Source organism: Lepidochelys olivacea, assembly GCF_965140295.1.
Source record: "Lepidochelys olivacea isolate rLepOli2 genome assembly, chromosome: 8".
NCBI lineage: Eukaryota > Metazoa > Chordata > Testudines > Cheloniidae > Lepidochelys > Lepidochelys olivacea.
This window is the reverse complement of record NC_140418.1, coordinates 104,330,315-104,357,764: the sequence shown is the minus strand read 5'-3', so window position 1 is coordinate 104,357,764 and position 27,450 is coordinate 104,330,315. Positions and strand designations below refer to the sequence as shown.

Genomic DNA, 27,450 nt, shown 5'->3' with positions numbered 1-27,450 from the left:
GCACAGGTTTAAAAGATTCCTGATGGACTGTGCTTTAAGGCCCCAGTTCAATCCCGGCCGATCAGACCTCCATGTACATCAGACAGAGGCACCGTGAAGCACCCATCCAAGGACAGTGGTCTCCAGCTTTGGGGAGAATCTTGGCAAACAAGATGGCTCTTCCAAACAAAGGTATGAGGAGGGTAAGAGCAAACATTCTTACAAGAAAAATGAGATATCTCCCTCCAAGTCATCATCCAAAACGAGAACTTCCTCTCTGATGCTATCTAAGTCCAGTAAAACTTTGCACCCTGGCACCGGAGTGTCAGGAGCTCACAAGGAGTACAGTTCTGATTTCTTGGTACTGAAAGGCAAGAATGCTCTGAAACCAGCCCTCCTTGATAGAGTGGGCCCAAGATTGGCACTGGTGAAGAAAAGAAGGCAGCAGATGCCTCCTACATCAGTACCATGAAATGAGAAGGGATTGTTGATACTCAAGACTAGGGCAAAGCCAGTACCACTGGTGCCAATAAGGGAAAGAAGCCTGGTCCGCAGTCTTGTGTGGGAGGCTAGATACACTGCTCCAGAGACACTGCTAACTACATGGATCCAGAATTGCCAATACTGTTGGATGAGGTACTAGCCAGTGATGTCCTCACACCATCAGTTCGCCACTCTGCAGTATCGTCGTCCAGCTGACACGTAATAAGATCTCCAGTACCAATGGCACTGTGGATCAGCATAGAAGGCTTGTTCCCCTCAGTGTCAGCGGGAGAGCTTTACCACACCGTCAAGATGGGGTTCAGCCCTGACAGAGGGTCCAAGATTTCATGGACACCTTTGCTTTCACACAGGAGGGGCTGTGCACACCTTGGGACCAATGGTATCCCCCTCCATGGGGACTGCCCCATTTCCCCTATGATTCCTCACATTGGCCTTACTGGAGTGTTCCTGGGATACATATATGTGACATCCTGAATCTGTAATGTCATACCGGAAGTCAAGACAAGCTTCCCCACACAGAGAAGAACATCAAACCCTCAGGAATTATCTGAGGAAGATGAGCAACCTGACAGACTAGGCAGAAAAATTCACCTGGGCAAGGCTATCATCGCCCACAAATGGGATGATCGCACCGGCTTCGCTGTCACCGCCCAACTGCTACAGGCAGTGCCAGCACCTCCTGAGGAGAATTTGCAGACTTTCCAAATTTCCCTGGAGGAAGTACAGGACACCCCTCATAAGCTACTAGACATCCTCCAGATTGCTGGTTCCAGTAAGATGGAACAGCCAGTTCTTGAGGCTGTCTTCAAACTGGCCAAGATGGTCTGGCGTACTCCAGCCACTTGTTCTCCCACTGCAAAGAGAACAGAGAGGGAATACTTTGTGCCACCTAGGAAAGCAGAATACTTATTTTCACACCCTGCTTTGAATTCTCAAGTGGTGCAAACTGCCACCCAAAAGGGCAAGCAAAACTACTCAAGATTTACATCCTCTGATAAGGAGGTCAAATGTTTAGACCTCTTCAGAAGAAAGAACTTCACTTTGGTGAGCTAAGAGTTCCACATAGCAAACTGTCAAGCTTTACTGTCAAAGTATGATTTTTATTAATTATAATAAGTTCTTGGAATTCACCAACAAACTCTATCAAGAAGATAGACTTTAATTCCCAGCAATTATCAATGAAGGCAAATTGCTGGCTAGATTGGCCATCCAGGCCTTAGTGGGTGCAGCAGATATAGCCTCCTGCTTGATTGCAATGTCCATAGTAATAAGACAGGTTTTTTCCTCCAAAACTCCAGATTTCCCAGGAAAGACCAACCCACTATGAAGGATCTGCCTTTTAAGGGAAATAACGTGTTCAACGAGGACAAAAATTAGTCATTGCATTCTCTCAAATACTCAAGAGCATCCCTTCACTCACTGAGTGTCTATACCCTAGCACCTTGCAAGAAATATCCCAAGACTCAGCCCTATATACAGCAACCAGACCCTTAACCATTCTACCATCAGAGTGCTTATGAATGACCTTTGAAATGCCAGAGAATGCAGCATAGTAAGCATAATGTCGTGCCTTCATTCTCCTTCCAGTCCTAGCACCCACCAAAAAATCCTTTTGACAGGACTTTTGAGAGTTGCAAAGCAGCCCCACTTCCACATTTACCTTGTCCAGACTTGTGCACCCCATTTGGTGGCCACTTGTTCCATGCTTGGCACCTCATAACGTCAGATAGATGGATTCTGGAGATTATCATCACTGGTTATACAGTAGAGGTATTCTCCCTTTCCCATCCCTCTTGAAGGATGCCTCTCATGAGAGGTTCTTCAGAGAAGAAGTAGACTAACTACTCTATCTGGGAGCCATAGAACTGGTTCTAGCTCAGCATGGGGGAAAAAGATTTTATTCAAAATATTTCCTCATCCCCCAAGAGGAAAGGAAGCTGGAAGCCCATGCTAGATCTCAGACAGCTGAATGCTTTTATTTGCTGCCTGAGATTTGGAATGATCACCCTGGCCTCTATAATCCTATCATAGAACAAGGGTGACTGGTTCACAGTTCTTGGTTTAAAGGATGCTTATGTTCACATAGATATCCGGTCTGCACACAGAAGATTCTAGTGATTCACCAGGGGCCTAGAACATTAACAGTTCAGAGTGCTGCCCTTTGGCCTTTCAGCAGCACCAAGGGTGTTCACCAAGGTGCAATCAGAAGTGGCGGTCCACTGCTGTTCTCAGGGCTTGTCAGTATTCTGCTACCTCTACAGCTGGTTGCTCCCGGGGAAGTCGTATCAAGAGGCTTGAGTGTCAACCTTGTCCCTGCTCTGTCTCCTGCAGTGTTTAGGGCTCCAAGTAAACTTAAAAAAGTCCATTTTAGTTCTCACAGTTGGCCTACTGTGCATAAGGATGGAGATGTTGGTGCAGCCCAGTTGTTGGTCAGCTTCTGGTTTCTGAGGAAGTCAGTCATTGGAGAGAATGACACATGGCACTCATTTTGGTAATACACAGAATAGAGGGAAGGGCATGTTTGAAGGCGACCAATGAAATGGTGATAAAGCTTAAATGTTGTTTTTCATCTTGTTTCAGTTTAAAAAAATATACAGTACTACAGGGCAAATACTGGGTAACATTCAAATATAATAAGTGTAGTTTAATGCTGTTAAGCACCGGAGTTAGACTGGTAAACTGGTAAGCAGCAGGTGGAGTTATCTATATTAGACTAGTGTTAAATTTCATTGAAATGAATTTTTTTGGCATGGTGGCTAATAGTATTAAAAAAAAAATCAAACCATAAGACATTTTTGCAAGATACAGTGCTTTTTACTGTCAGTCAAAAATTTTCAGGGGTCTCAGCCATTAGACATAAATGGGTCAGTGAATAATTTTCATGATAGGAATAGTCCCTGTAAATGTCTGTGTTGAGTTCTATTTCAGCTTTACCCGGGGCTGTTCATGGTTAGAATAACATTCACATATGCAGACCTTCTGGACATCTGCTCTCTGGATACCAGACAGTTGATGATTCAGGGATGTGTGGCTGCATTATAAAAGCTCAGCTTTATAATAACTTTTTATTTGTTGTTCTTTGTAAGTTTTTGCTTTCACCTGTGCAGCTATTGATCCTGTTTTATCCTATCCTTCTTTGTTGTAGTTTTGTTTACTTGGTTACCATACCAGCTATGGGTATTCTCACTGCTGAGTTAGAGCAAAGGTTCATCCCGGTAAGCTATTTACTGTCACTGATCCAGTCGGTTTAAAGCACATAGGTCGGTCAGGTTGGGCTGAGTTCCCCTAGCTGTGGATTAGGAGTTGCATTTTCCAGTAACTAAAAAGTGTACATTTTAATGTTAAAAGTTTATCACATTTGGCCATCGGTAATCCATTTTCCCCTTCTTTTTCTTTCAACTATTTCATGATGCTTTTAGTCTTTCTGCATGGACAGATGAGTGGCTGTTGTACAGCTGCCGTCAGTGCTAGTGATGGAGGCTGTTGGCTTCAGAGAGAAGCAATCTAATTAGGAATAGAAATATTGTGTACCTCAGGTTTAACAGAAAATAAAGGTGAGCTTCTTTATGGTCACTAAAAGGGGCTCTGAGGTGGCACACCCAGGGTAGTAACTGAGAGAGACTGACAATGGGTAAATTAGGTAAGTATTATTGATGTTATGTACGTGATTTGGGATCATTTTTAGATGCAAGTTTATCAACAGGATGAGGGTGAATGGTCTAAAAAACACTAAATGGATGTGTGGAGTGTATTTTTGTTGTTTGGGTTTGGCAAATGCTTCTCTAGGTATGAGGCAACTCAGATTACCAGATGACACTTGGCCATATTTCACAACCGTACCTTAGTATGAGTTGGCCACTCATTGTAAAGCCAAATTTATCCTTATGCCAAAGAACCTGGTTTTATTGCACTACTTGACATTAAATTGTTTTAAAAGATGTTATGCATTAAATTGTCATCAGATGAGATGAATCTTGAGATTATTAAAAAAAACAACCCGTGTGTTATTTGTAACTACTTCTTGCAGCAAGACACATTTGAGCTTAGACCGCTTTAGAAAGATACATAGGTATTCATGTGATAAAAGCAGATAGGAGAGTTAAGTGTTTCAGTTTAGGCTTCGCTCAGTGTGGGGCTATAGTTCCAAAAGTAGGTAAGATTAAATGTTAGTAGGAATGAGAGAGGCTTTAATTAATCTTTCCTTGCAAGTTGAAGGGGAGGAGTGAATGGGTGGCAGCAATATCAGATAGAATATCCCAATGGGTGTTTTTCCTACCCTGCTAGCTATGATTTTATGAAATGGTGTGCAATTATAATTCTGTATTGTACAATTCTTTGTTGTAAGAGTGTGTGTGTCTCTTCCCCCTCCCCCCCCAAATGTTCTGGCTTTTAAAAATATTTAGGAATAATATCTTTATTAATGGCAGAGAGTCCCATGGCACCTTATAGACTAACAGACGTTTTGGAGCATAAGCTTTTGTGGGTGAATACCCACTTCGTCGGAAAGCTCATGTTCCAATATGTCTGTTAGTCTATAAGGTGCCACAGGACTCTTTGCCGCTTTTACAGATCCAGACTAACATGGCTACCCCTCTGATCTTTATTAACGTTATGTAGTTTTGCAAAATAGCCATGAACATTTATTAGTATAGGCATAAAATCTACTCATCAATCCTTAATAGGATGATGATCAAATACTTTACTTTCTTATTTAAATAAAACAATATAAAAGCGACTTCAAACTCAAATTTGCCCCAGGTGGCCAGAAACTATCCGTCAAAACCTAAACAAAATAAAACTGAAATTTTACAAGGCTGGTCTTGCTTTTAAAGGTTGTTATATATAGTGTAGGTAATAGATTTCATTTTAACATATTTATATGGATACAGACTTTCTGAAAAAGCATGCATTTAAGCATAATAAAAGGGTAGAAAGAATAGTGTGTTTCTAAAATCTTTATTGAACTGTGGATAGGTTGCTTTAAAAAAAAAATCCAACCTTTCATATAAATGGATGCTGTTAGAGCTGAGAGATCTAAATTTAGACCTCTCAGCTGTGTTGTGTGTGTGTGTGTGTGTGTGTAAGTGCACATTGAGCTATCCCCTCCTCTCGTCTATTCTGTTCCTAAAAAGAAAAGGAGTACTTGTGGCACCTTAGAGACTAACCAATTTATTTGAGCATAAGCTTTTGTGAGCTACAGCTCACTTCATCGGACGCATACCGTGGAAAATACAGAAGATGTTTGTTTTTTATACACACAAATGATGAAAAAATGGGTGTTTACCACTACAAAAGGTTTTCTCTCCCCCCACCCCACTCTCCTGCTGGTAATAGCTTAAGTAAAGTGATCACTCTCCTTACAATGTGTATGATAATCAAGGTGGGCCATTTCCAGCACAAATCCAGGTTTTCTCTCCCCCCCCACCCCCATTGTAAGGAGAGTGATCAGAGCTCACTATGGTCCCCAGAGCAAATGTCATGTTACAGTGAATAGGATTCAACACTTAGTTTATAAAGGCCATGTCTTGTCTCGGAAAATGAGTCCTTTTAACTAACACATTTTAACTAACACAACTTTACTCAGCCCTAGTGGGCACCCTGGGGTTGACCACAGCCAGCTAACATATTTTAAAACATGACTTGCCCTGTCTACACTGGATGCAAAATCTTGTTTACAATCATAGTAGTTAAAACCTGTTTAGTAGTTTTTGTGAGCATGCTAATTTTTTGCAAGGCTAGATATGGCCTTGAAACAGAATGTAAGGGGGGTTTTGTGGAGATATGCACATGTACAATCCCAAAGAACCTCAACACCTTACTCAGGATGAAGTCCTAGGTTTGGGAAATAAATTGACTTCCCAAGATCATGGCAGCACTTGAATATGGGGGAATTAGATATTTAAAATTTATTTTTAATTTTGGGTTTGTTAACCTTGAGGAGTGTCCTTTAAGATTTTACTTTTAAATATTTCAAGGTATATTAAGAAATGGCAATAGTATAATAATTTTAACAGTATGTTATCTGTCACTGCTTAAATTCCCTCTGAGTGTAAAGTTACTTGAGATAGCATTTGAGAGTTTATTTTAGTTACTATTTCCTATTTGACAGCTGTCAGGGGATTAATGAATAGCTCTGTAACATTTGGAAATGGCTTTGTCTATCGCAGCAGATGGTACCTTCTAGTTTGAGTTCTTGCTGCACTTCAGACACTGTTTCCTTAAAATGTGCTGAATAATTGTTTTGTTTTCAAAGGTGCCTTAATGCTATTTTCACAAATGTAGATTGACCAGTCCAGGCATACTGTGTCATAGGGCAGCTGTAGTCTCTGAATGTACTACATGACTACTATGAAACTTTTGGATTTTGAGTAGATATTATTTTTGTGGGTTTTATTTTAATATGAAATTTTGCTTTACATTATAAATTCTTACATAAATTTCACTTTGGAGAATTAGAGTTCCTATTTTGGTTAATTTTTTCTTCAGATTGAGATTCTTGAGATTTTTCTCTTTGTTCCTTTACCATTACCAGTTGCCATACTTGAGAATAGTTCCGCCCTGCCAGTAAATGGATGGCACACTGAAACTTTTAGGTGATATTCCCTGTACATGAGAAGTTTGCTGGCTCTAAAAAGTTCTACTGTGTCTGGCTCCAGCTGATGGAAGGTGACCAGTTCCTTTGCAAGCTGGTAGGGATAGAAGAACCTGCAGTCTTGGAGTCTTTGGAGCACTCTCCTCTGAGCAAGTTTGGACAAGCTCCCTCTTACGTTCTTAGTGTTCTGTGCTGGGGACTGCTAAACAGTTGCTTTCCCCACACCAAGGAAGGCATCACTCTTCCTTACTCTTGACAGCAGATGTTTCTGTTCTACCCAGGCTCCCTAAGACAACCAGACAGCACAGAGGACTGCGTGGGGTGTTCTGGTATAGTGGTGATACAGGCATAACTTCTCTAGCTCTCCTCTTGCAGCAGGCCCCAGGACACAGCGTGTGGCCACTCCAAAGAAACATGACCACAGCACCTTTTCCCTCTTTGTTTCCATTCCTTTTTTTCATGCTGCCTCTTAGGCTGAAAAATGTTTTACTCTAGTGCTCCAATCCATCTGATTCTCCACAGTCAAGTACCTCCTAAATCTGTACTACCTTTGGCTAGTTGTTGTCATCCAGCCAAAACTTGTTTTCACTCCCGTCCTCATAATTAGGGCTGCAGATTTGTTATGGCATTTTTTTATCAAAAATCACTGAGTGGTCATGGTAAATTTAATAAAGCTCACCGGTTTAGGGGGGAAATGGTATGTAAAGTAATGTGGGTGCCATTTAAAGTGGGGAACTCATGCAGGAGGAGTCAGGTCCTATCCCCAGGAGGTGGGAGGCCCTGGGTGAGATGTTGGGTCCTGCCCTGGGACACGGGGGGCCAAAGGGGATGGGGTTGCAGAGCAAGCCTGGTCTGCACTCACCCTGCAGTGATGGTTCCTGTCCCATAGTGCTGGCCTTGTTCCCTACTCCAGCCCTTTGGGTCTTGCTCCAGTGTGCAGATGGGGCTCTCCCCTGCGATACCCTGCCTCCTTCCTGGCCCTGGCACCACCTGATCGCCTGCCCTGAGCTAGGCTCGACACAAGTAATAGATAAACTGAAAAATTACAGTATCTATGACATTTTTACTACTGACACAAACCTATAACCCTACTTAGAATCCTCTTACCTAGTTTACGCTACACAGTAAACATAAATTATTGTTAGAAGTCTAGAAAATATTTGGAACCATCATGATCTCTGCCATTCTGAAACAGCTTGCTTCACTTTCATGTTCCTTCCTTTCCTCCTACCCCTTTCCTAATTTTAGATAAGGTCATTAGGGCAGGGACTTCATTGATTTAGATTTCTGAAAAGGACCTAGCACACATTGGTTCTATAAAAATAATGCAGGGTTCCCACTTCTTACTTCTCATGCCCATGTCTTCTAAATATAGATGTTTATTTGCTTAAATACCCTACGCTAAAGAGAGACCTACCTAAATAATGGATTTGTGCCTTGTAAAGAATCTGCTGAAAATGCAAAAGTGCCACCACATACTTCACGATCATTTGTTCTTGTGTTGTGGTTTGTTGTCCTTACTGCAATGCAGGGGAATCCTTATTTCATTTCCTGTGTGGGAGCTTTTTTGATTTGGCTCCCATTCATATATTCTTGTAACTTATTTCACTAACATAATGTGATGTTTTAAAAAATATGGTAAATATAAATTAATAAAGAATAGGTAAGCAAGCCAAAGTATAATTGCAAGGGAGCGTTTTAAAAAAAAAAAAGAAAGGGGGTGGGGCAAAAAACATTAAATCATTTGTTCTTTCTTACTGCAGCTTATGTATCTACTGGTCCACTCCACTTCTCTTTAAAAGTGAAAAGATTTCAGGGCTATTAAACACTCAGTTTTCACAGTGACTCAACAAAAATATTTAGCACAGGTGTTTCTCTAAATCCTGGATATCCAAACTTTGCTCAGCTGAGGGCTTCCTGGCAAGTTGACAGAAGTGTAGCGGATACAACTAATTTACATAAAATGGAGCTGACTATAGCTGCCCACCTCTTTGATACAGACATGAAGCCCATGGAGACATGTCCCAGCATGCAGTACTGCTGCTTGATCTGAGCAGCCACAGCTAAGATCAAGATGGAGCATGACACTGCGTCCTGTCATCTCTGCATATTAAAAATGAGGACAGCTACAGACTGCATTATAGAAGTCCACAATCCACTTTTTGCCAGTTGTTAAGTGATCTACATTTTGAAAAGTAACAAGATTTAATGATCTTCAAATTCACATTTCCAATAAATAAATAAATAAAAATACCTTGGGGATACTTTGTGGCCCAGGAGCTTCTGCTAAAGATTTATGCTGTCTGTGTTTATCTGTGTGTGTTCTTAGCTTCTGTATTATATACATTTAAAATTTTATGTAAATAAGTAACTAGTGCATTACCAACTAACTGCCCACAGGTATACACAGAATGATCAGCTGAAAATGTTGTTGACAGATTTCTTTAAAGCTTGAATTTTGCCAGGTAGCAGCAGAAGCTGAAGTTATTTGTTCAAGAAAAATAGACGGAACTAAACTTTCAGATTTTGTTAAGCAAAACAACTGTAAAATGTTAAATCTACCAGTTTTGATTTGGAAAAATGATAGGCTTTAGGCAGGGCTGGCTATAGGTTTTTTGCCGCCCCAAACACATGTTTGCTTTGCTGGTGCCAAGAGCCGGTCCTGGATTTAGGGGATGAGCATTCATGTCAGTGAATGTAAATTTTCTTTCTTTTTTTTTTTTGAATATATGATATCAGAGATCTTTGGAACTCTATGGTCAGTTAGTTTATATATTAGCTGTAATGGGATGCCATTAAATGATAGTAATACTATGTAGTATGAGACTCACTTGGCAATCCTTGGAAGAAAGGTATTATGTAAGTGAAGTATTATTTTATATTAGCTGTTCTGCTGCCACTTGTACATTATCTCTTCTTCTAGCCTTAGTCCCATCTATATAGGGTGGCTCTTTGACTCCTTCTTCTCCATTCCAGTCTGTCTTGGAGCAGTTCTGTGAAAACGTCACAGCTAATCAAATCCATTTGTATGACACCCATGTATGTAGTTTTGGGGTTTCCCATCCTTTCTCTTGCCCTTCACTTCTAAGTTTAACACCCATTTTCCTATTTATTCTTCCGATCTTCTTTTCAGATGCCCAAACCATCTAAGCCTGGATTTCCTCAGTGTTTCTATAACCAGTACCACCTTCACGCTTCCCCTAATTTGTTTGTTCTGAACATGGTCCATCCTTGTAACTCCAAGCATCCATCTTAATGTTTTTATTTCCACTGTGTACAAGATCTGCTCTTGTCTCTTCCTCAGTACCCAGTATCCCGCATCATGCAAAAGTGCAGGCCTAATTACTGTCTTGTAAATCTTACTTTTCAATTTGATGGGCATTCTCCTATCATGGACCTCTTCACTCACTTCTCCCCATTTAATCCATGCCTTTTCTGTTCTGCTTATAAATTCACAATTGTTCTGTGCTACAGAGCCTAGGTGCTTGAACTTCTGTATCTTTGGTCATGGCTGACTCTGCAGACTTAGTCTCATTGTCTTCCTGCAAGGTATCATTGAATCTGTAGACCATTTATACTGTTTTATTTCTGCTGATTTTTGTGCCATTTCTTTCAAATATGCACCGCCCTCTCTCTAAATCTTCTTCCATTTCCTCTTTGCTCTCTCCTGTGAGCACTACATCATCCTCAAATAGCATGCACTGGAGTGCCAAGTCTTTGGATGTTTTCTGTAAGTACATGGAGCACCAACATGAACAAAATGGGGCTGAGTGCCAAGCCTTGAAATACTGCGATTCTTACTAGAAACTGTTCAGTTTCTCCACATGGCCATCTAACTGTGGTAATTTTTGTGGTATCACTTGTACATTATATATTACTACTGATATTACTTAGTACAGACTTTGTCACCTTCTAATTACATTAACGGACATGATGATGAGATTTATTTTGTAGTTAATGATTATTTGTAGGTTGTTCCTTGATTTATTTGCAGAAAGGTACACATCAAAAGTGTGGTAAACTTTATAATGCAATAATAATTTTGTATCCACATCTGTTGTTTTTGCCAGTTTCTGTCTCATGAAAACTCCCCCTAATTTCAAGAGGTTGTGGTGGTGTTTGTGGGTGTGTTTTTTTTAAATGTCAGTCATGATTTTGGTTCTACTGTTACACACCAAGCCAATTGTTTTTGTGTTTCAGTTAAGTTAATTAGTTACTCCATAAATATTTTGAGTTGTGTCTACTGACTGCTGGATAGGATTTAGTTTTCCAGGCCCATTCTGTATTTTAAATTAACTGATTTTTAAATGAGAGGATTCAAGATGATTTCTTTGAGATAATTTATCCTAAAATATGAAGGTTGTTTTTTATGTTCTGGACGTCTAGGAAATAGATCCATGTGTATTGTGTGTGTTTGTGCATACACATGTGTACACACGTGTGTATTGCGATTGCATCTACATAGATGGTCAAGTCAAGCATGTTAATCTAAAAGAGTTTATTAACTAACTATTCAATAGCTGAGTGAACCAGGCAGCCCTTGCTGACGGATGCAGCCTGCAAGTATGGGTCTACATCTTCTAACTAGGTTACAGTGGTAAATAGGGGGGTCACGAAGACCCCACTTTTAGTCATTAGCAGCACATCTGATCACTCCGCATCTGAAATTATTGGGCTTTACCCAAAGATGACATGGAAGATTCAAATGAGGGCGCTAGACGATGGATCCAGCTGTCAAGCTGCTTGCATACTTTTTAAAGACACCATAATAGAGGCTCAACTTAAATGTATACCTCCATAGAAAGAGAACCAAAAAAGAGCCACCATGGTCAAACAACAAAGTAAAAGAAGCAGTGAGTGGCAAAAAGGCATCCTTTAAAAAGTGGAAGATAAATCCTAATGAGGAAAATAGAAAAGAGCATAAACTCTGGCAAATGAAGTGTAAAAATATAATTAGAAAGATCAAAAAAGAATTTGAACAACAGCTAGCCAAAGACTCCAAAAGTAATAGCAAATTTTTTTTAACTACATCAGAAGTAGAAAGCTTGCTAAACAACCAGTGGGGCCACTGGGCTATCGAGATGCTAAAGGAGCATTCAAAGACGATAAGGCCATTGCGGAGAAACTAAATGAATTCTTTGCATCGGTCTTCACTGTTGAGGATGTGAAGAAGATTCCCAAATCTGAGCCATTCTTTTTGGGTGACAGATCTGAGGAACTGTCCCAAATTGAGGTGTTGTTAGAGGAGGTTTTGGAACAATTTGATAAACTAAACAGTAATAAGTCTGCAGGACCTGATGGTATTCACCCAAGAGTTCTGAAGGAACTCAGATGTGAAATTACAGGATTACAAACTGTCATCTCTAACTTATCATTTAAATCAGCTTCTGTACCAAATGACTGGAGGATAGCTAATGAGACGCCAATTTTTAAAAAGGGCTCCAGAGGTGACCCTGGCAACTACAGGCCAGTAAACCTCACTTCAGTACCAGGCAAATTGATTGAAACTATCATAAAGAACAAAATTGTCAGACACATAGATGAACGTAATTTGTTGGGAAATAGTCAACATGGTTTTTGTAAAGGGAAATCATGCCTCACCAATCTACTAGAATTCTTTGAGGGGGTCAACAAGTATGCGGACAAAGGAGATCCAGTGGATATAGTACGAAGAAAAGGAGTACTTGTGGCACCTTAGATTTTCAGAAAGCCTTTGACAAAGGCTCTTAAGCAAAATAAGCAGTCATGGGATAAGAGGGAAGGTTCTCTCTTGGATTGGTAACTGGCTAAAAGATAGGGAACAAAGGGTAGGAATAAATGGTCAGTTTTCAGAATGGAGAAATAGTGGTGTCCCCCTATTTAACATATTGATAAATGATCTGGAAAAAGGGGTAAACAATGAGGTGGCAAAATTTGCAGATGATACAAAACTTCTCAAGATAGTTAAGTCCTAGGCAGACTGCGAAGAGCTACAAAAGGATCTATCAAAACTGGGTGACTGGGCAACAAATTTAATGTTGATAAATGCAAAGTAATGCACATTGGAAAACATAATCCTGACTATATAACTATACATATACAATGATGGAATCTAAATTAGCTGTTACCACTCAATAAAGAGATCTTGGAGTCATTGTGGATAGTTCTCTGAAATCATCCACTCAGTGTGCAGCAGCAGTCAAAAAAAGGAAACGGAATGTTGGGAATCATCAAGAAAGGGATAGATAATAAGACAGAAAATATCATATTGCCTCTATATAAATCCATGGTGCACCCACACCTTGAATACTGCGTGCAGATGTGGTCACCCCATCTCAAAAGGATATATTGGAATTGGAAAAGGTTCAGAAAAGGGCAACAAAAATGATTAGGGGTATAATCTCCTCAAAAGAGATTAATAATATTGGGACTTTTCAGCTTGGAACAGAGACAACTAAGGGGGGATATGATAGAGGTCTATAAGATCATGAGTGGTGTAGAGAAAGTAAATAAGGAAATGTTATTTACTCCTTCTCATAATATAAGAACCAAGGGGCCACCAAATGAAATTAATAGGTAGCAGGTTTAAAACAAACACACAGTATTTTTTCACGCAATGCACTGTCAACCTCTGGAACTCCTTGCCAGAGTGTTGTGAAGGCCAGTACTATAACGGGGTTCAAAAAGGAGCTAGATAGATTCATGGAAGATAGGTCCATCAATGGCTATCAGCCAGGATGGGCAGGACTGGTGTCCCTAGCCTCTGTTTGCCAGAAGCTGGGATTGGGTGATGGCATGGATCACTTGATGATAAGCTGTTTGTTCATTCCCTTTGGGGCACCTGCCGTTGGCCACTATCAGAGGACAGGATACTGGGCTTGGTGGACCTTTGGTCTGACCCAGTATGACCCTTCTTATGAGATGGGCGCTGGCTGCGTATGAAGCTTGTTCTTGCTACCTAATATGCCACCCAGAGGGAATTGTTCAAACGGGGATCCTTGCCCTGAGACAGTGCATCAGTGGATTAAACGCATCTTTAAACAGGGTAGATATGGCATGGCTTGCACCTTAAGGAGCAGATTCTGCAGGGGAACTTGTAGCCCTCTGTCAGGAAGTAAGATATTGGACAGGACCAGCACCCAGGCCCGGCTGGTTGATCTCACAGTACCTGTTGTTATGTGCATGGTTTCATTCAGCTGAGTATCTTCATTTCAAGAACTGCGAACCACAAATATGGACCACACACCTCAAAGAACTGCAGTTATGGAAAGTAGGTAACCTTTCTTTTCTTAGTGTCTGTGGATTGGCTCCTCAGGTAGCACCAGCTAGTTTACTGATCTCAGGTTGTTTCTTGTCTTTATTTTGAGTGAGGTCTTGGTAAGCTGTTCCTTGAAAATCAAGGTGTCCAGTGTAACACCTAGATACACAGGATATGGGTTGTGGTGCAGCCTTTGTTCATTCAGGAAGATGTTGAGCTGTCTGTTGGCCTTCGTATAGTACAGCTGGACATTGGATGCATTGGTACTAGGACTTGGATGCATTGGTACTGGACATTGGATGCAGCTGGACATTGTCTTTTTGGTACTAGGTTTAATTTTCCATCTTTTGCAGTAGTGGACCATCTCTTTCATCTCAGCATTCAGGTCTACTCGAGGTGACTGAAATCCTTGTCCTGTAGTGCCAGACAGATGATGGCTGCATAGATAAAATGTTTGGCGGTGGTGTTAGGAAGGTCATATGTAAAGAGGTTGAAGAATATCTGTGCTAGAACTGAGCCCTGAGGTGTAGGACATTCTTTTGGGGCCTTCAGTTCTTTCCCAGACATTAAGATCCAGTGTTAAGGTTGTTGGTGTTTTTCTTTTGTTTTTTTTTTTTGCTGTGAAGATCCATGCTCATTCTGAGGGGGAAAGTGTAAACAATAACTATATATTTTCTAGCAGAAAGGGGTCAAATGAGGATGTATATTTATCTTTAAAAGGGATTTAATCCATTGTGCTATATTACATGAAGTGAGCTGTAGCTCATGAAAGCTCATGCTCAAATAAATTGGTTAGTCTCTAAGGTGCCACAAGTCCTCCTTTTCTTTTTGCGAATACAGACTAACACGGCTGTTACTCTGAAACTCTCATAATGTGTCTTTGATTGCCTCGGATTTCTCACATTTGTTTGTGATCATGAGTTTTATATTGTAAAGCCTGTTGGGGGGGAAAAAACTATGCCTGTCTACTTTTCCAGATGTACTAAGAATTTATATTTGGACATGTGCAATAAATCTGGTTGGTCTGTTGACTGAACTAACTCTGTCTTTGTTCCAAAAATAATTCTCCCCATTTGGCAAGTGTCTTCCCACTCAGCCTTTTGTATCAGAAAAGTCTGGTAAACACACACACTCTTCAGTATGCGTGGCAAGTCAGATGACTTTGGTTATGTTTGTACAAGAGGTAGGGTGGATTGATTTAAATCATGTTTTGCATTTGTACTTTTTAGTTCCTTTCCTAAAGAAAGGTTGATTTTCATTGGTTGGTAACCATTGTAACATGTTGGTTTGCAACTAAATTGCGCCTTTTTGCAAACCAGGAGGATATACTATGTTTATACACTTTCATTTAAGCAATTGTATAGCTTAACATACATTTATTTAGATTCTTAATGTTTATTTTTTTATGATAGAATGGTGAATGCTATATTTCTTATTCACTAGATGATTAATTTTGCACTTGTGATTTATGTCCAGCTGCGTTTAGATGGAAGTTGGAATTCAATTAAAAAAAACACCCGTATTTATTTAACAAAAGGAGATTGGTAGTAGTTAGTGGATTGAACTGATTGTTTCTGGTTACCATATCCTTCAAGATTTTAGAACTAGTAGATCTCATCCTCTCTCACTTTGTTTTTATTCAGAAAGTGGATGAGAAGAACAAGCTTTTCCAACTCTCAATAAGTTTCTCAACTTTGAAAAAACTAGTAATTGAACTCAACTTGCTGAATAAACTGAAATGAAGAAAATATTCTCTCTGCACTTGCAGAAGAGGCGGTTACTGTCAACAGTTGGCTTAGCAGTCCAACAAATTCTGGTTCTAGATCCTAGCCAGTGACTTCCTCCAGTTCAATGATTTGACTTCCTTTAAAACTTTGGCAGCAAACATGAACTGCTTGAATATTTTTTTAATTTAATTTAAATTATTTTAATCAGGGCTGTCAATTAATCGCAGTTAACTCACTCTCTTAACTCAAAAATTAATCGTGATAAAAAAATTGATCACAGTTTTAATTGCACTGTTAAACAATAGAATACCAATTGAAATTTATTAAAACTTTTGTGGATGTTTATCTATATTTTCAAATATATTTGTTTCCATTACAACACAGAATACAAAGTGTATAGTGCTCACTTTTTTTATTACAAATATTTTTGTCATTTTACAGTGCAAAAGAAATAGTATTGTTCAGTTCACCTCATACAAGTTCTGTAGTGCTATCTCTTTATCATGAAAGTGCAACTTACAAATGTAGATTGTTTTACTATGGAGTGCAGTTATGTAACAAAAAAAAAATGTAAAACTTTAGAGCCTACAAGTCCACTCGGTCCTGCGCTAAGAGAAACAAGTTTGTTTACATTTGCAGGAAATAATGTTGCCCACTTCTTATTTACAATGTCACCTGAAAGTGAGAACAGGCATTCTCGTGGTACTTTTGTAGTTGGCGTTGCAAGATATTTATGTGCCACATGCACTAAAGATCATATGTCCTTTCATGCTTCGACCACCATTCCAAAGGACATGATGATTGTTTAAAATCATCATGATGATTGTTTAAAAAAAAAATTGCATTAATTAAATTTGTGACTGAATTACTTGGGGGAGAATTGTATGTCTCCTGCACCATGGTTTTACTCGCATTCTACCATATATTTTGTTATGGTAGTCTCCGATGACGACCCAGCATATTGTTTAATTTAAGAACACTTTCACTGCAGATTTGACAAAACACAAACAAGGTACCAATGTGAGATTTCTAAAGATAGCTACAGCACTCGACCCAAGATTTAAGAATCTGAAGTGCCTTCCAAAATCTGGGAGGGACGAGGTTTGGAGTATGCTTTCAGAAGTCTTAAAAGAGCAACACTCTGATCCAGAATCTACAGAACCCGAAGCACCAAAAAGAAAATGAACCTTCTGCTGGTGGCATCTGACTCAGATGATGAAAATGTTCGTGCATCGGTCCACACTGCTTTGAATCTTTATTAAGCAGAACCCATCATCAGCATGGATGCATGTCCTCTGGAATGGTGGTTGAAGCATGAAGGGACTTATTAATCTTTAGTGCATCTGGCACGTAAATATCTTGCAATGCTGGCGACAACAATGTCATGCGAACGCCTGTTTTCACTTTCAGGTGACATTGTAAACAAGAAGCAGGCAGCATTATTTCCTGCAAACGTTAAAAAAAACAACCTTCTTTGAGCGAATGGCTGAACAAGAAGTAGGACTGAGTGGACTTGTAGGCCTTCAAGTTTTACATTGTTTTATTTTTGAATGCAGGTTTTTTTGTACATAATTCTACATTTGTAAATTACACTACAGTATTAGGTGAATTGAAAAATACTATTTCTTCTGTTTTTTTACAGTACAAATACTTGTAATAAAAAATAGTGAGCACTGTACACTTTGTATTCTGTGCTGCAGTTGAAATCAATATATCTGAAAATGTAGAAAACTTCCAAAAATATTTAAATAAATGGTATTCTATTATTGTTTAACAGCGCGATTAATCACGATTAATTGCGATTATTTTTTAGTCGCTTGACAGCCCTAATTTTAATAGATTTATACTAAGTCTAGGTTTTAACATAGGTGGTTGTAATTTCAAATTTAATTTTAAATAGGTTTATATTTAAAAAAAGGTATTTAATATAAATTTTAAAATCTTTTCTTTTTAACAAGCATTGATATCCCTCTCCATCCCCCCTTAACTAGGTGAGGGAGTAATTTCCAGAGTTGAAGGGCCTTGACTGAGAATTCTTGGCCCCTGGCCTTCAGAAAAACATATCTAATGACGTGAACTTGAGCATTCCTTAACCTGCTGTTAAGAGGCAGAAAGAAGTGTCATCTAAGATGCGCTGGATCCAAATCACAGAGGATTTATTGGATTAAAAACAAGAACTAGGATTATACCTATAAACAAATTGGAAGCTGGTGCTCATTTCTGGAGTCAGGGTTGATATATTTTTTGTGAAATATGTCACTAAGCAAATGGGCAGCCACATTCTGCACTTACTAATTTCCAAGATTTTCAGGCATTTCCTCAAGCATAGAATCTGTTGTTACAATCCCATCTTGGCATGACACAGATACAGATAACTATTGTGAGGTCTACATCAGGAAAAAAAAATGGGTGCAACCTCCATTGTGAAGTGCAGAAGAAAAGAAAGCAGTCTTGGTACCTGCTGCTCTCGTGGCTGGGCAGCTGCAGGGTTCCCTGGCCGCCCGCTGTGGCTGGGCAGTGGCAGGGTCCCCCGGCCTCCTTCTGGCAGATCCTGCAGCTGCTCAGCCGCAGCAGGCAGCAGGAACTCCCTGCAGTTGCTCAGCAGCAGCGTCTGGGAAACTGCAGCATCCGCCAGCCTCCCGGGGCGGCTGGGCAGCTGTGGGGTCCCTCCGACAATGCTGGGGCTGGGAGCTGTGCAGGCAGGGATGGCTTGGAACTCCAGCCCTGGGGCAGAAAATGTCACGGAGGTCAATGGAAGTCATGGATTCCGTGACCTCTATGACCTAATGGTAGCCTTAATAATATTTGCTTTGCCAAACCTGCTTCACTACGGTGTTGTGAGAATTAATTAGGTAATGTTTGCAAAGTGCTATATAAGTGTTAAACTTCATCAGAACATACAAAAACCTCCCGCTGAGGATTTACCAGTCCCCTGGCCTGGTCCTCAGCTTATTTGTATAGTAATTCCTTGTACAAGCAGCTGAGGCTCCTCTTCTGTACTAGTAGGTTGGGATCGTGAGAAGGATCCTGGAGGTTCCCTTTTGTGGTTTTTTTTTTCCCCCAAGTGAATTTGTTATACATTCTCTCCCAAGTTTTTAAAACAGTGTGAAATATAGTAAATAACAAGAAGGGAAATAGTGATAACAGGTGAGTCTCTGGGCCCAGTTCACGTTTACTTTTCTCTAAATCATGATCATTGTAAATTGAGAGGAGATTGATGTTCTGGAGAACAGTATGTAAATCAAGCTATAGCCACATATGGCTTATATTTTCTAAAAGGGTATTCAGTGGCATCAAGACAAATGTTCACGTCTGGAATTTGAAGATTTTGGATAGGAATGAAATGATGGTAGTCATTCTGAGTTGACATGCAATATTCTATTTTTTAAGATATTTTACATTTGACACTTGTTGCATCATATATTTAGGTCAAGTTTCACTAAAAATGATGATCTGCATTTGAATCATACTTACTTGAAAAGAACAGAGCTGGGAGAGGGTGTCACTTCAATTAAGTCTTCTAAAGAGGAAAGCAGGATCTTTCTGTGGCACTGATGTTCTGTCAGCAGTTTTGAGAGTTTGAAATCATGGTATACTTGCACTATATGAAAGCTCTCAGATAACTTATCAGTATTCCTTGTGAAGAAAAGCATTCTGTCTTCCAGAATTTTAGTATACTAATAGATAAAACTTTTTCAAGTAGAAATGCGATGCAGCAGTGTTTTCCACTATAGATCAAAAAGTATTTGTAGAACTTTTGGCACTTTTCTATTTTTTGGCAATGCCTTTGTGTTAGTACAGACTCTTGGTTCTTTTGGTTCTCAGTGGTATTATAATATATAACATGTTAATCGTGATAACTATATGGTGGAGTTTCGGTTAATGGCTTTCACATCAGAGGGACAATATAAGGTATCCACATGTGAAAACAGCCGGTGTTCTTAATACAGACGTGTGGGAAGTTTATAGTGCCTCACTACACTACACTTATTGTAGCCAATGCTGTCATTCCCTCTTTTTCACTGTCCTCTAAGCTAATTTAGTTAAAAAGATGCTAGTTACACACATTAGAAGTGCATAGCTGGAATCTCATGACCTGAATTTCAGAAGTTCTGAGCACCTGGAGTTTTCGATTGACATTAGTGGGAATTGTGTCTTTGTCACTTCTGAGAAACAGGCCATCAATTTTTAGCTTAATATCAAACACCTGTAACTCTGACATGCCTTTTTGATACAGTGCAGGAAATTGAAATTTTGGTAAAAATTTGTACTGTGCCTTAGTACTGGACTGATCAGAGATGTGAAGAATTGGTGAGAGTTCCACCAAAATGTGAAGAAAGAATGTGATAGTAAAATCCAGAGAAAATGAGCCTGACAGATTTATTTATTTCCAGGCTTTGTGTCAGTCTTTGTTTTGTCAGTATGTCTGTAGAGAAGGGACTGTCTGTTCTTGAATGTGTGGAATGTGCTTAGCTCATTGTCAAATAATGCCTCACCTTGCCCCAAAACACATCTTGTTGAAATCCCTCAATTTTTTTTTATAGGCTCCACTTTTTGAGGGAATAGGAGAAGATCTGACTCCTCCCCCTTATTGAAAAACTAAATTAAATCCCTCTTGTATTAATACTATAATCTCATCCAGTTCATCTTGGTAATAAAAGACTTCAAGATGTTCATTTTTATAACATCATAAGAGAATAAGCTTTGTCAACCCATACAGAATGTTCTGAAAATGCATCACACAGATATTTATTACTATTACTTTGCTCGTGATATACAGTTGAGGTCTCTTGACTTCATTAGGCTAGACCTTAAAAATTCCAGTATAAATTATACATGTGTTCTTTTATTAAATGATGTTATCTGCTGACAAATTTTATTTGTTTGTGGAGCCATTTTCTTTGCTCAGCCACTAAGCCATTTCTGTTTGGTCTTTGATTCGCTTATTGCACTATACAGATCAACAAGAAAAGGGTCTTTCTCTCTTAAGAATAAACTTTTTTTGAGATTCTGGTTAACATAGCCCTAAAACTGATGACTTTGGTGGCTTTTGTAATCCTGCAGCTAATTTTATTTGAGTATAGAGAGAAAGCAAGTGGCTGAGTGTAGAAGGCTTTTCCATTTCATATTATTTGTACAACAGCATCAAGGGAAATGTATTTTTAACTAGGAGTTTGCAAGGAATGGGCTTGAACTTGGTTAAATAGTTTGTAAAAATGAAACTAATTAACAAATGAAAAGATCTACAATGCAATAATTGGATAAGGCCCTTAGTAGGTTATTTTTCTATGGAAATGCATTTATATAGGAAATATAATGGATGATGATCTAGTGGGTGGCTCAGTAGAGACAGCAGCTTTGCGAATCATAATTAGATTACCTTTAATAAAAGAAAAGGAGTACTTGTGGCACCTTTAGAGACTAACAAATTTACGGTGCCACAAGTACGCCTTTTCTTTTTGCAGATACAGACTAACACGGCTGCTACTCTGAAACCTGTCTTTACCTTTAATGTGCTGCATCCACGTAGAGAAAAATATTCTTTTGTGGGAAGAAGGGGAATGAACCTCTTGAAACTTCCTGCATGTAGGCAGAGCACTATTTTTATAATTCTAGTACAGTTCTTTGAAAGCCAAATAAATCATGAAGCCAATACACATTTTCACTGACAAAGTCTATAGACATGTTAGGGCATGGATTCATAAAAGCTTTAATTATTAAACAAAAGTAACCTGCTTGCTGGTTTCATATTGCCAGAGCAAAGTGGTCACAAATAATGGTCAGATTTTGTGCGCACATACAGCACTTCCCTTCCCTCACTAAATACAATTGCCAGGATAATTTCCTTTAATTTAATCTGTTCATTTTTATTTTAATAAAACACGATAATAAAATTGACCTGGCTGCCTTTTTCTAAATGTTCTGTGTCATGACCCAACCTTCTTTACAGTGGCGCCGCTGCACCATTATAGATCAAAAGTCACAAGTTCACAAGATGTGGATAATAACTCTGTGGTAATATGTATCTTGTGAAATCACAGCAGTCATGGTAATTAATCTAATTTTATGAATTGCAAAATAAAACTTAAGTAATTTGTTACTGTATAATTTAGTGTGTGCCTCAGGCATTCTTGGTGTTCACACCATCCTTATTTTTTAAATGTCATGATGAAGTGACAGAACAATATATATACATAGCAGGAGGTAACTCTCAGAATATAATGAATTGAGGATTAGTTTTGAATGTCTAAAGGCTCATATATGGTTATTGTTAAATGCAAGGAATGGTTTTGAAGTAAAATTGAGGTTCCATGTGTACACAATAGAAAATATTTTTTTTGGGTGGGCTTCTTCAAACAGTTTTGATCTATTGTCCGTTGCAGTTAATTTAAATAATCAGACTCTCCATGGGCTGTACTTTCCTTGGCCCTGGTCTACACTAGGAGTTGAGGTCGAATTTAGCAGCTTTAAATCGATTTAACCCTGCACCCGTTCACACGACGAAGCCCTTTTTTTCGACTTAAAGGGCTCTTAAAATCGATTTCCTTACTCCACCCCCGACAAGGGGATTAGCGCATAAATCGGCCTTGCTGGGTCGAATTTGGGGTCCTGTGGACGCAACTAGATGGTATTGGCCTCCGGGAGCTATCCCACAGTGCTCTATTGTGACCGCTCTGGACAGGACTCTCAACTCAGATGCACTGGCCAGGTAGACAGGAAAAGGCCCGCAAACTTTTGAATTTCAATTTCCTGTTTGCATGATCACCTGCAGCTTGCCACGCTTGCCAGAGCTCATCAGCAGAGGTGACCATGATGGAGTCCCAGAATCGCAAAAGAGCTCCATCATGGACCGAACGGGAGGTATGGGATCTGATCGCTGTATGGGGAGAGGAATCCGTGCTATCAGACCTCCGTTCCAGTTTTCGAAATGCCGAAACATTTTTCAAAATCTCCCAGGGCATGAAGGACAGAGGCCATAACAGGGACCCAAAGCAATGAAACTTAAGGAGCTGAGGCAAGCCTACCAGAAAACCAGAGAGGCAAACGGCCGCTCTGGGTCAGAGCCCCAAACATGCCGCTTCTATGATGAGCTGCATGCCATTTTAGGGGGTTCAGCCACCACTACCCCAGCCGTGTTGTTTGACTCCTTCAGTGGAGATGGAGGCAACACGGAAGCAGGTTTTGGGGACGAGGAAGATGATGATATGTTGTAGATAGCTCACAGCAAGCAAGCGGAGAAACTGGTTTTCCCAACAGCCAGGAACTGTTTCTCACCCTGGACCTGGAGGCAGTCCCCCCCGAACCCACCCAAGGCTGCCTCCCGGACCCGCCAGGTGGAGAAGTGACCTCTGGTGAGTGTACCTTTTAAAATACTATACATGGTTTAAAAGCAAGCATGTTTAATGATTAATTTGCCGTGGCATTTGAGGCTCTCCTGGATGTACTCCCAAAGCCTTTGCAAAAGGTTTCTGGGGAGGGCAGCCTTACTCCGTCCACCATGGTAGGATACTTGACCACACCAGGCCAGTAGCACGTACTCAGGAATCATTGTAGAACAAAGCATTGCAGTGTATGTTTGCTGGCATTCAAACAACATCCGTTCTTTATCTCTCTGTGTTATCCTCAGGAGAGTGATATCATTCATGCTCACCTGGGACACTCAGAGGTGCCCATTCCTGCTGGGCTCTTTGCCTGTGGCTGAACAGAAATGTTCCCCGCTGTTAGCCACGGGGAGGGGTGAGGGGCTAGCCACATGGTGGGGGGAGGCAAAATGCGACCTTGGAACGAAAGCACATTTGCTGTGTATGTAATGTTACCGGCAAGGTTTACTGTGAAAGAGTGTACCCATTGTTCTAGAAAATGTCTTTTTAAATACCACTGTCCCTTTTTTTCTCTCTACCAGCTGCATGTGTTTCAAGGATCACAGGATCTTCTCCTTCCCAGAGGCTAGCGAAGATTAAAAGGTGAAAAAAACACACTCGTGATGAAATGTTCTCAGAGCTCATGGTGTCCTCCCACAGTGACATAGCACAGACGAATGCATGGAGGCAGACAATGTCAGAGTGCAGGAAAGCACAAAATGACCGTGAGGAGAGGCGGCGGGCTGAAGAGAGTAAGTGGTGGGCTGAGGAGAGGGCTGAAGCTCAAATGTGGCGGCAGCGTGATGAGAGGAGGCAGGATTCAATGCTGAGGCTGCTGGAGGATCAAACTAATGCGCTCCAGCGTACGGTTGAGCTGCAGGAAAGGCAACAGGAGCACAGACGGTCACTATAGCCCCTGTGTAACCAACCGCCCTCCTCCCCAAGTTCCATAGCCTCCTCACCCAGACGCCCAAGAACGCAGTGGGGCGGCCTCAGGACACCCAGCAACTCCACCCGAGAGAATTGCCCAAGCAAGAAAAGGCTGGCATTCAATACGTTTTAAACTTTTAAATTGCTATGTGTCCTTGTCCTTCCCTCCTCCACCACCCCTCCAAGCTACCTTGGCAGTTATCCCCCTATTTGTGTGATGAATGAATAAAAAATGTATGAATGTGAAGCAACAATGACTTTATTGCCTCTGCAAGTGGTGATCGAAGGGAGGAGGGGAGGGTGCTTAGCTTACAGGGAAGTAGAGTGAACCAAGGGACGGGGGGTTTCATCAAGGAGAAACAAACAGAACTTTCACACCATAGCCTGTCCAGTCATGAAACTGATCTTCAAAGCTTCTCTGGTGCGCACCGTGCCCACCTGTGCTCTTCTAACCGCCCTGGTGTCAGGCTGCACATAACCAGCTGCCAGGCGATTTGCCTCAACCTCCCACCCCGCTATACACGTCTCCCCCTTACTCTCTCAGATATTGTGGAGCACACAGCAAGCAGTAATAACAGTGGGAATATTGGTTTCGCTGAGGTCTAACCAAGTCAGTAAACTGCGCCAGCGCGCTTTTAAACGTCCAAATGCACATTCTACCACCATTCTGCACTTGCTCAGCCTGTAGTTGAACAGCTCCTGACTACTGTCCAGGCTGCCTGTGTACGGCTTCATGAGCCATGGCATTAAGGGGTAGGCTGGGTCCCCAAGGATAACTATAGGCATTTCAACATCCCCTACGGTTATTTTCTGGTCTGGGAATAAAGTCCCTTCCCGCAGCTTTTGAAACAGACCGGAGTTCCTGAAGATGCAAGTGTCATGTACCTTTCCCGGCCATCCCACGTTGATGTTGGTGAAACGTCCCTTGTGATCCACCAGTGCTTGCAGCACTATTGAAAAGTACCCCTTGTGATTTATGTACTCGCCGGCTTGGTGCTCCGGTGCCAAGATAGGGATATGGGTTCCGTCTGTGGCCCCACCACAGTTAGGGAATCCCATTGCAGCAAAGCCATCCACTATGACCTGCACATTTCCCAGGGTCACTACCCTTGATATCAGCATATCTTTGATTGCGTTGGCTACTTGCATCACAGCAGCCTCCACAGTAGATTTGCCCACTCCAAATTGATTCCCGACTGACCGGTAGCTGTCTGGCGTTGCAAGTTTCCATAGGGCTATTGCCACTCGCTTCTCAACTGTGAGAGCTGCACCCATCTTGGTATTCATGCGCTTCAGGGCAGGGGAAAGCAAGTCACGAAGTTCCATGGAAGTGCCCTTACGCATGCAAAAGTTTCGCAGCCACTGGGAATCGTCCCAGACCTGCAACACTATGCGGTCCCACCAGTCTGTGCTTGTTTCCCGAGCCCAGAATCTGCGTTCCACCGCATGAACCTGCCCCATTAGCACCATGATGCCCGCATTGCCAGGGCCCGTGCTTTGAGAGACGTCTGTGTCCATGTCCTCATCACTCGTCACCGTGCTGATGTTGCCTACTCGCCCTGTATCGCTTTGCCAGGTTCTGGTGCTGCATATACTGCTGGATAATGCGTGTGGTGTTTGATGTGCTCCTAATTGCCAAAGTGATCTGAGCGGGCTCCATGCTTGCCGTGGTATGGCGTCTGCACAGAAAAAAGGCGTGGAATGATTGTCTGCCGTTGACCTGATGGAGGGAGGGGCGACTGACGACATGGCTTACAGGGAATTAAAATCAACAAAGGGGGTGGCTTTACATCAAGGAGAAACAAAAATAACTGTCACACAGAATGGCCCCCTCAAGGAATGAACTCAAAACCCTGGGGTTTAGCAGGCCAATGCTCAACCCACTAAGCTATCCCTCCCTCTTGTATTTCAGGCAGGACTTCACGGGGGGAGGGAGGGAGGGGGGATCAAATGAATACAAAACAAATCTGGTCTATTTCTTGTTTTGATCCACTCCATCTATCTTTTACATCTTTGGGTGGCAGCAGACAGTGCAGAAGGGCTGCAAGCCATCCACATCTCTTGGCTGCTCGGCAGAAGATGGTACAATAGGACTGCCTGCAGGACTAAAGAGAATGACTTGGTCGAGTCACTCCTAATGTAGTCCCTGTGCCCATGTCTGCCCAGGCACTCCTGACCGACACGGCCAGGAGCACCTCGGACATGACGATGACGGCTACCAGTCCTATTGTACCGTCTGCTGCCACAAGGCAATGGATTGCTGCTGCTGTGTTGCAATGCAGTACTGCGTCTGCCAACACCCAGGAGACATACGGTGACAGTGAGCTGAGCGGGCTCCATGCTTGCTGTGGTATGGCGTCTGCACAGGTAACTCAGGAAGAAAGGCACGAAACGATTGTCTGCCGTTGCTTTCACAGAGGGAGGGAGGGAAGGAGGGCCTGACGACATGTACCAGAACCACGCGCGACAATGTTTTTTGCCCCATCAGGCATTGGGATCTCAACCCAGAATTCCAATGGGCAGCGGAGACTGTGGGAACTGTGGGATAGCTACCCACAGTGCAGCACTCCGGAAGTCTCAGTACAGTGGAAGCACTCCGCCGAGTTAATGCACTTAGAGCATTTTGTGTGGGGACACGCACAATCGACTATTGAAAAACAATTTCTGAAAAACCGACTTCTATAAATTAGACCTAATTTCATAGTGTAGACATACCTTTGTTCCCCGTTATATTCCATTGGGTGGTGGTATAAGACAGGAAGACCAAAACCAAGGTATTTTAGCCATTTAGGAAATACACAATCTCCAAGAAATTCATTGCCTGGAGTGTTGTTGTTCTTAGGAAATGAGTGAGTGAGTTTACAGTAGAAATGAAAATAAGAAACAGTTTCAAGCCTTTTTGTGCGTTCTTGGTATGCATATGTGACGTAATCAAAAAATCTCCTTTTTTCATGTAACCTTTAATGCAATGTTGTTACCATGGTGCTTAAGTCATTAGGAAGAGATGGGTTCTTTATTACTAAGATTGCAACTAGCTTCCTTTATAAAGCCATTCTTTACCACCTTATGACTTTGGAATATTATTTTGGCTTGAAAACTGCCATATATATTTTCTTATTC

The 27,450-nt window shown here is 41.1% G+C and overlaps 1 protein-coding gene across 5 annotated transcripts in view; it reads left to right on the top strand.

The window, feature by feature from the left end:
- Positions 1-27,450, top strand: part of MAST2 (microtubule associated serine/threonine kinase 2) — a 402,444-nt gene that overhangs the window by 225,213 nt on the left and 149,781 nt on the right. The window lies entirely within an intron of this gene.